Source organism: Protobothrops mucrosquamatus, unplaced genomic scaffold, assembly GCF_001527695.2.
Source record: "Protobothrops mucrosquamatus isolate PMUCROS unplaced genomic scaffold, P.Mucros_1.0 scaffold_128, whole genome shotgun sequence".
In the NCBI taxonomy this organism is placed as follows: domain Eukaryota; kingdom Metazoa; phylum Chordata; class Lepidosauria; order Squamata; family Viperidae; genus Protobothrops; species Protobothrops mucrosquamatus.
In genome coordinates this window covers 471,420-482,198 of record NW_015386204.1, presented here as the reverse complement: position 1 = coordinate 482,198, position 10,779 = coordinate 471,420, and positions in this window count along the sequence as shown.

Genomic DNA, 10,779 nt, shown 5'->3' with positions numbered 1-10,779 from the left:
CTGGTCACGGCCGCCAACTGGTCATCCAGTGTCAGCCGCGAATCCAGGAGGACACCCAAGTTGCGCACCCTATCCGAGGGGGCCAAAGTTTCGCCCCCTATAGTCAGCGATGGAACCAGCTGACTATGCCGAGGCGCCGGTAGCCACAGCCACTCGGTCTTGGAAGGGTTGAGCCTGAGTCTGTTCCTCCCCATCCAGATCCTCACGGCCTCCAGACACCGGGTCATCACGTCAAGGGCATCGTTGGGGTGGCCCGGGGTGGATATGTACAGCTGAGTATCATCAGCGTACTGATGGAAATCCACCCCAAAGCCACGAATGATCTCCCCCAGCGGCTTCACATAAATATTGAACAGGAGTGGAGAGAGGACCGACCCTTGCCAAATATTTTATTGAAAAAATAAGATAAAAGGGAAGCTGAGAAATCTTCACAGGTAAACTTCAAATTAACAAAAGCACTTTTCTGTAAATTATTTTAGCATCAGAAACATTCCTTCCTTCCTACCTTCCTTCACTGAAGAAAAAGTTGATATTTTTATTTGTGGTATGTAAGATTCTTGTTTTTACTTTAGACTGAAGAGGGGGAAAACCTATGTCCATAAATGTCTCATTTTTCCCTCTACAATCATTTCACCAAAGATTTATTGGCTTCTCACTCTTATTAAAATCTGTTATTTGTTTCTTAAACCAGGAAATATGGGCAGCTGATCAGTCAGCAGAACTATCAAAATAATAGAAAAAAGCAACAATGTTAGCATTCCCTGCCACCTTTCAATAGCAAAGCTTAAAAGCACCTTCAAAATAATTCCAAAAATACATTTACAGTAAAGCAGCCATACTCTTATTCTCGGCATCTGCCTACAAGCACTTCCACCAATCAATTTAAATAGGTTTTCTATGGTTTTATGAAGGATAGCCATAGAAAAAGGAAAAGCGTATTATGGATTCTGTGATTTAGGAAAATTGGGGGATCATATTTCTGAAATAGAGCATTAGACAACAGTAAAGCAATGAAGAAAACATTTCAGTGGTTTTCATTCAAGCACATTCTAAAGAGATTGGAGCCCTCCTTAGATTCTTCTCACTTTGTCTTTCTAAACCTATTGTATTTCCACACTGAATAAAATCACATACTACTCTAAAAGATGAGCCAGGAGCCTCATTTTAGGAGCCCTGGGAGTTCAAAAGCCCCCACCTGTTTACTTCAGATGCCATACTTCAAAACTGTATACATGGTAGCCTTGAAGTATGCTAGGTGTACTTCATGAATGTCTTATTTTCTTTTGATTCCTCATAATAATAATAAAAGCAATGTGACTATATCAAAACAACTGAAGCAATAGAACTGTAGGTTAAATATCTGGGTTCTGTAAACACTAACTCCACTTCCTGCCTTGGTGTAACAACTTGGCTGTTCCTGTCTACTTCCAGGAGGTGCCTTACCTAGCACCTTTATCATAATTTTGATNTGATCTCCCCCAGCGGCTTCACATAAATATTGAACAGGAGTGGAGAGAGGACCGACCCTTGTGGCACCCCACAAGTTAGGGGCCTTGGGGTCGACCTCTGTCCCCCTGCCAATACAGACTGCGTACGATCGGTGAGGAAGGAGGAGAACCACCGCATAACCGTGCCTCCCACTCCCAACCCACCCAAACGCCGCAGCATTGTTTAGACAGACGAAAACAAACGCCGCAGCATTGTTTAGACAGACGAAAACAAGCACTGAGGACTTCTTATCATAATGCCAAAATTTTAGAAAAAAATTGCTGAAGAGAACACTGTCTTTTGCCTGTTTTAAGATATGTGATTTAGACTTTTTATTATTTAAAGAAAATTGTATTTATTAAAAACATTTAAATATACTGTTTTTGTTTGCTCTTCTTTCATTACTTTTATTTCACGATAATGGTTGTATAGTTTTATTGTCTGTTTTTTATTATCTTTTCAGTTGCTTTATTCAGATATATAGAAAAACAAAAATGACGATAGTATTGCTGATAGAACATAAAACTGTCCAGGTAGAAAGTGAACTTTGCTTCAAGAATGAATACTTCTACTATCTCATCTCTCTTCTCAAAACAATGAGGAATGAAGCACATGTTTTTACTTAAAAAACATACATTATCTTTCACTTGTGAGATAATATCCTAAAGAGTGTTCAGTGCAGAGTCAAATTTAATTCCACATACAAATCCATACCAGTTTTTGTTTACTTACTTCTACCTATGGTGGGAAAAAGAGAAATGGTGGAAAAATAAGCATGTGAGATAAGACTTTTCTCCAAATTCTCCATGGTTTCAATTTCAGAGGAAAATAATATTTGTAATTTTTTTATATATATATTTTGGACACTTTAACTGCCCTTAAAAATACTAATAGATAAAGGAGTATATTAAGCCAATATCTCTGAAATATATTTTTAATATGTGTATAAAGCTAGTCCTTGACTTATGGCCACAACTGGGACCGGAATTTGTGTTGCTAAAGCAAGGTGTTTTTTTAACAACTCACACTCGATTTACAACTTTTTTTCGCCATGGTTGTTAAGCAAATCACTGCAGTTGTTAAACGAATCACATGGTTGTTAAGGAAATCTGGCTTCTCCCCTTGACTTTGTTTGTCAGAAGCTGGCTGAGAAGATCGCAAATAGTGTTCTCATAGCTCACGACCGTGGGGAGGCTGCGTCGGCTGTAAGTGCAAAGGCCGATCATGAGTCACTTTTTTCAATGCAGTTGTAACTGCGAATAGTTGCTAAATGAATGGTTGTTAGTCAATGACTACCTGTATATTATTACACACCATGCTATTGCTCAGATCATTAACTGAATCTGAATATATTATACACAATTGTTGTAAACGTGAAACTTTTCACATGTATTAAAGAGTGAAGATAGCTAAGTCAGGGAGTTGTCCATGAAATGAGTGCAGGAAAGGTGTCTTTCAGAAGTTATGGCTACATTGGAAAGAGAAAACATTCATACCTTAAATCTAAATCCGTAATTCTTTATTTGCTTGTGAAGCCTTTCATCTGAGAGATCCGTCTTACAGATTGCTGCAGAAACTGGAAAAAAAAAAAGAGAAGATGGTATTCTGCTTGGGCAGCAGGACTTTTATCTCCTTTTTCATCAGCAGTGATTTTCTCCAAAATTTGTATGAAGGGGTGCCCAATTGTCCAGAGCAGATTAACAATAGAAGATGGGAACAGAGGAGAAAATATCCTTCTCCTTGTTAGACTGGTGAATGGCGAAATTTCACACGGATCATTCTCCGTTCTGTTGCTCTCCCTTCTACATGCCACAAACTAACATTTTCATACCTTTGCAAACAGAATTTTAAAATGCAGGAGGCTCATATGGGGAATTATTCATCTGCCCATTTTGTCTTGACATACCAGATGGCTAGCATTTCACTGAAAGAGCTACAGTGGCACTGGAGAGAACATCTGTCCACTCTTAATGTCCTCTTTGCAGAGAATTGGGGGCGGGAGGGGTGGCACTTAGGTCCAGGCTTTTAGTTGAGCTTCTCTGGCTGCACTCCTATTTTTATCAAATTTTGCATTCTGACACTTCACTAGGCTGGCTTCCAAACAGTTTTTACTTGTTCTGATCTGTAGCAGGGCAGAGATTAACTCTTTGAAATGCATTTGTTGATACAGTTTTCACATGGCATCTGCCAGCACTGACTAAATACTGCATGAGCCAACATTTGTAAATTATATTGAAACCAGTGTATCATAGCATCGTACATATTTGCAGGGTTCTGTCCCACACAGCCAACAGCCATAATCCAGTGCCAGAGTTATTACGTAAAGAGACGCTTGCTTTGCATTTCCAAGTTTATTATAAAATAGGATGTTTTTCTTGATTAATGGATATTTGAGGAGTCTTAGATCAAAACTACACGTTCGTTGCTTGCATTTTATGAAGCTGGTTACATTGTTAGGTTCTGAGTCCTGTGTAATTGATAGCTTAGTCTCACCCCCAGAGGAGGTTTACATTTTATAATAGGGAAATTGTTCTAGATTATCATAAAACCTAAACTATATATTCTTGCATAACTTTTAATGAATGTCACAAAGCTCTTCTCTTGTCCTAACTGTTCTTGATTTTATTTCTCTTACATTATTGTTTAGATTCTGTGTATCCATTATTTGTAATATTATATCAGTGGTCATGAACAGAAACACATGATTGCTGTAGCTAATGCAGCTTTTTAAATGTAGTATTGTGGGTAAATCAAGTCGTGTCACTAATGCTTTTCACGGTGAAGGATAATAATAAAAGACACATATCGTTGGCATATGATACGAATGACCAACAGACCGGTCCAGAACCCACAATTACCTCTGGGAAAACTGAAAAAACTACAAAGACATGAGAATGAATAAGATGGATGGTTAAGATAAAAGTAATTACAGGAATCTTTGGAAGTGTGTTGCAAGATAGTAAGCATTTTTCTACTTAAATCATCAGAATCCTAACTAATTTTGGATCCATTGATAGAAAACTCCCATGTATGCTTACGTAGAAAGACATTGCCCTTTTTAAAATGCAATTCTAAGTTTGACTCCTTCATTTCCTGATGTACTCAGTAATCCTCAGTTTATGATCACAACTGAGCCCAAAATTTCTGTTGCTAAGTGAAACATTGTTAAATGAATTTTGCCCCATGTTATGACCTTTCTTGCCATAGTTGTTAAGTGAATCATTGCAGTTGTTAAATTAGTAATACAGTTGTTAAGTGAATCTGGTTCCCCAATTGACTTTGCTTGTAAGAAGGTTGCAAAAAGGGATCACGTGACCCTGGGACACTGCAACTGTTATAAATATGAGTCTGTTGCTATGTGTCTGAATTTTGATTGCATGACCATGGGGATGCTGCAACAGTCATAAGTGTGAAAAACAGTTTTGTTACTTTTTTTCAGGGCCGTTTTAAGTTTGAACAGTCACTAAATGAACTGTTGTAAGTCAAGGACTACCTGTATTACTCTTCTAAGAAGAATCTTCTTCTACAGCTGATACTTGCTTTGCACTAACCTTTGCACAACTGGAGTTATGTAAGACACACCTTTTCCTGCACCAACAGTCTCTGCTCACAGTTACCCATGCTGTAGTCACCTTCCACCTTGACTATTGCAAACATGGGGCTGTCCTTGAAAAGTATCTGGAAGCTTCAATTAATTTGAAATGCAACAATCTGCATGGTTTTGTGCCAGCCTAGATTTGTGTGTTATCTCTCCTGTAGGAGCTACATTAGCTGCAAGTTTGCTTCTGGGGCCAATTCAAGGTGCTGGCTGTCACCTTCAGAAGCTCACATGGTTTGGGACGAAGTTGTTTGAAGAACTCTTCCCAGTCATAAGAGCCGGGATGGCGCAGTGATTAGAATGCAGCATTGCAGGCTAACTCTGCCCACTGCCAGGTGTTCAATCCTAACCAGCTCAAGGTTGACTCTACCTTCCACCCTTTTGTAAAATGAGGACCCAGATTGTTGAGGGCAGTATGCTGATTCTGTAAATTGCTTAGAAAGCACTATGAAGTGGTATATAAGTCTAAGTGCTATTGTTATATTTACCTGTGTCACCAGAGTGGGGAGGCAGGGAATGCTATGGGTCCCAGCTCCTTAGTGGGACCAAGAAGAAGAGCCTTCTCTATAGTGGCTCCCTCCCTGTAGAACATCATCCCTGCAGAGATAAGTTTGGCCCCATTTTGACACTCTTTCACAAGGCCCTGAAAACATGGTTCTGTCAATGGGACTCCCAGTGATATGGAGCCCATCAGGTCGCTTATCTGATTGTTGTCACTTGGACGTGGGGTGGGTGGGTTATTGCTTTTTGTATTGGGATTTTATCATTGTAAGCCAGTCAGAGTCAGGCTGACTTGGATGGTCATATACATTTTCTTAAATAAATAACCAAAACTAAGAAACCAGTGCCAAACGTCTGAAAAGATTCTTTTCAGCTTGAAAAGTTTGTTATTAACATTTCTCATAAAGTCTGGCCATGATTCAGAAGTTGTCATTCAAGATTGCATTAGCCTCAAAAACAATACAATATATTAACAATAAAATTAATATTATTATTAAACTCGTATGCTTATATTAAGTAAAAATGTAATCATGCATTACGTGCCTGAAGGTTTTTTTTAATAACATGGCTACAATGAGGTGAAGTAGCACTGAATTTTATGCCAAAAATCCAGGTGCAGTTTTCCATCTGTTATAGAACTGATAGTCCAACCCATATTTCAAAATTATCCACAGTTCTTCCAAGAAGGTTGGAAAAGAGCAAATAATAAATATAATTCTCAAAGTCTCAAAAATCAAAGGTTGATTGTGCCAGAATAAGGGTTCCTAGAAATGTCCTTTACATTTTTGGATCCCCTGCAAGTTTTCTATATTTCATAATCCCATTCACTAGAGCAGTGCTTCTCAAGCCTGGGCAAGTTACCCAAAATTAGATAAAAGTGGTAGGTTTTTTGGGTAATGGCCCAATCACAACAGGGACATTTAAATAAGGGCTTTCTGATAAGGAAACAGTTTGGAAAGCACTGCTCTAAAGTTTCTGCTTGCAAAAATTACAAAACATTCATCTCTTAGAACAGGGGTCTGCAACCTTGACAACTTTAAGACTTGTGGACTTTAGCTCCCAGAATTCCTCAGCTGAAGTCCACAAGTCTTAAAGTTGTCAAGGTTACAGACCCTTGTCCTAGAAAGTATTATTCTTGAATTTAGGCTCCAACTTTACATATTACTGGCAGTCTTTGACTTAGAACCATTTGTTTATCAACCAAAGTTATAATAGCACTGAAAAAAGTAACTTATGACTTGTCTTCGCACTTATGACTGTTGTAGAGTCCCCATAGTCACAGGATCAAAATTCAGATGCTTGGTATTTACTGGTACAATGTTTGCAGCATCCCACAGTCATGTGATCACCATTTGTGGCCTTCCCAGTTGGCTTCTGACAAGCAAAGCCAAATTCCCTTAATGACCAGGTAATTTAGTTAACAACTGCAGTGATTTGCTTAACAACTGTGGCAAAAGAGGTCATTAAATTGGGCATGACTTAACTTACACAACTGCATTGCTTAGCAAAGGAAATTCTGGCCCCAATTCTAGATGTAAGTTGAGGACTATCTGTGTATTTTTTTGACACATGAACACATTCCATAGGATTACCAGTGATCGATATAAGAAAGAAGGCTATATAAATGTTTTAAATAAATAAAAATATTTACCTCATGATAATTCCATAATGAAATTTGGCACCTCCAAAAATAAGATTCCCTTTCATTTCTTTAAAAGTAAGCTCTAATCTGCTGGTGATGCTTCTGCTTTAAAATCCAGAATTAGAAAATAAACCACTTAATAATGAAAAACAAAATTTGATTTTACCCCAAAACGTATGTTAAAGTTTTGCACTATTTTGAACTGTTTGATTCAGCACATACTTTTCTACTACTACCGTATGTAGGTACTATATAAAACTTTGGCATAGATTTTACATGGAAATCAAATATCCAGGTTTATAGTGAATGGACTTTGGAGGAAGTACTTCTACAGGAATCCTGTATCAGGAATGCAGTTTCTTCTGTTTGAGTAATGAACTAGATTAAGTTATTTTATATCTTTTGAGGTTATTATGGAAAATATGTTGAAAAAGGATCATAACAGGTGGTTTGCTCATTCTAAAAACTAACCTTGTAGGGATTACTTTAACAATGTGCCATCTCCTTAACTCAAATATTTTTGGTATGATATATTTCATTGTGTTATATTGTCACTTGTTTCATTTGGACCAGTCTCTATTTAATATGGTCTATGTTCTGATCATCGTGTGTGTGTGTGTGTGTGTGTGTGTGTGTGTGTGTGTGTGTGTGTATAAAATACACCTGCCCCCCTCCTTTCTAAATACATTCACCACAGAGACTTGGCTTGAAATTTTACAGTGGGACTTTGGAACAAACTATAGCCACAATTCTTAGTTTTATTACCCTTTGGAGCCTAAAGGTAGCCCATTTTGTAGCTCAAAAGCATCAGATCGTTTTCTAGAAATGCTAAGTAAACTAAATGTGTTCTCTCACTATATGTACTAACTTCACTGCTTTCTCTGACCATATTGATTTCTGCTGTTTTGAATCTAGGTGGCTAAATCCACTTGACAAACAAAATACATTTCACATATCAGTAACAGCAAACTCTTAAGTTCACCTTTCAGCTTGTTTGTTATGTTCCTACAGGCAAATTATTAATGATGAAAAATGAAAATTATTTGGATGGAAGTAATAAAAAAACAATATCATATTTTTCTTGTGAAATAACATTTCATTAGCATTAGTCTACTCAGCTAAATGGTTTGTTGAACTTTGCATCACATCACCGAGAAAATGTATCTGTAAAAATTATTTGTAAGGTGATCACACGATCATTACATACATCCTGTTATCATGGGAGACTGATGTAAATTTTGTAACACATGAAACTCTGATGACATGCTAAGCACTCAAACACACTATTCCTTAAGACAACATTAAGCAACCTAGAGTTTTCTTGAGGTATTCACTTCAATTACAACTCTTTACTATTGGCTTGGGAAAAAACATGGAAGGATACATAACCCTGACTAAAGAGTGGCTTTCAGCTTTTGAATTGTAGTGGGGGGAGATAATCAGTTAATGTAATCAAGTCTTATTACAGTATGCCAGCATCTTGGTTTTGGCCATATTTGATTGTTGCCACCCAGTCACCACTCTCCTCTTTCTGTTGGGGGCTATTACAAAGGGATGGGGGTCAAATTACAGAGTGCCTTAGGATAATCAGATTATTTGGACTCTTTTTAGTTGGGTTTCAGATCTTGGGCATAGATCAGAGATAAGTAGTGTTGCTATATGATCTTCGAGCAATGTGGAATGTGCTCCTTCTAGTTCTATAGAGTTCTCAGCTACCTTCAGTGCTATTGAACATTATATTCTGGATTTCATTGAGAGTCTTGATTGAGGGCACTGTATTAGAGCAGTTTTACTCCTGTGATACTAAGCAGTTCTAGTCAATAGGTGGGAGGGAGGAAAGATCAGCTTCCTGGCTGTCCCCTGTAGGGTGCCCTAAGCAAGTTCAACCTTCCTCATGCTGTTGTTTAATATCTGCAACAGACTGCTGAGAAAGTTTGGGGCACTGTATCATCAGTTTGTTTATGATTTCCAACTGTGGCATACATTGCCATACCAGAATGAGCCAAAGATGCTGTTGAAGTCTTGTCCTGTTGTCTAGAAACTCTTGGGATTTGAATATGAAGCTGAACCCAAGCAAGAGAGATGTGCTATTTGTTCCCTGACTTTTGGTCTCTTAAAGACACACTATCTCGGAGGGAGCTGCTTTCTTTTGTAGGTTACATTTACACAGCTTATTCTATGAGTTTCAACTTCTCCATTGCAAAGAATCTTGAAAGCAGCAATCCTTTACTTCCAACCAAGAAGGCAACAGCATGAAGTGATGAACAATTTTCTTCTTCTACCTGCGTATTGCTGCTGTCTTAGAGTATCATCTACCTTTGAATAACACAGCATGAGCGATGTGATATATGGCTCATCTGGGATGCAGCAACATCAGCGCTGGCCGTGTACAAAGAGGGTTAGGGTGAACCTCTGTGGTGACTCACTGTGGTGAGCTACGTATATAGAAATTCACTTGATACCCCAATGACATCAAAATGGTGTTGCAAAAGTCATTATGCATATTACATAATTGCATTATGACTGGTCTCACAATCCCCTGCAGATATCCACAACCACATGGATCTTTTAAGCAATGCTGAATGGTGCAGAGGGGACCAGAGATACATTTAGATATGATGAATTGTGAAGGGGAACATTGTGTGTATTTCCCAGGAAAGAGATAGCACATTCCAAGGAAGGCGGGTGGTTGAGACAAGAGGCAATAAAGCCCAGAACTGGGTCAGAGAAATAGGAAGAGGTTTAGGGTAGCCACTCCCTTCTTCCAGTGGTCTGGAAGGTAAGTAAGGGACTAGCTTCAGTCATCTTCAGGATCAAATTGAGAAATTCCAGCAAGGAGAAATTTATTTTATAAAAAAATTAAGCATTTCACTGTTAGCAGGTAGAAAGGAACTCACTGCCTCAGAGAACACCCCCTTGCTCAAAACATTAGTTGATGAACAAGAGATATACTGCCAAGCAACTGTTGCCAAATCTGATTAAATCTTAGCTTGGATTACCTAAAATAGAACTAGATCCATCAGCATGCTTTCCTCTGGCCCACTCAGGTAGCACAGAGCGGAATGTTACTGGCAAAGCCAACAGATGGTGCTACTCTTTTATTCAATAATCTGCTAATCACATAACTGTGAAAGGAGACAAGTATATTTACAAAGTAGACACCCATTCAGGAACCTGATCCCTGGTTGACTGAACAGCCCACCCATCCCCTTTTTTTTATATATAAAATTTTTTATTATTTTGAATTAAACAACAAATACAAATGATGCGTCTACAAACACCACAAAAGAAAAAAGATTCTTACTCAAAATATTTCCGAATACTCCCGGCAGTCCCCGCCTTGCCTCCACCCTTATCCACTTTCCCTCTCTTTCCCATCCCCTTTTGACTTAACTAGGAATGATGACAGGCAGGCTGAAAAATAAACAATATGATCAAACAACCCAATTTTAAATCTTAACACAATGTAGTAGTCAAAACATCTGTAATATTAGCACAGATATTAAACTATTGATATTTAAATATTAAATATTGTTTAATCTATTAAACA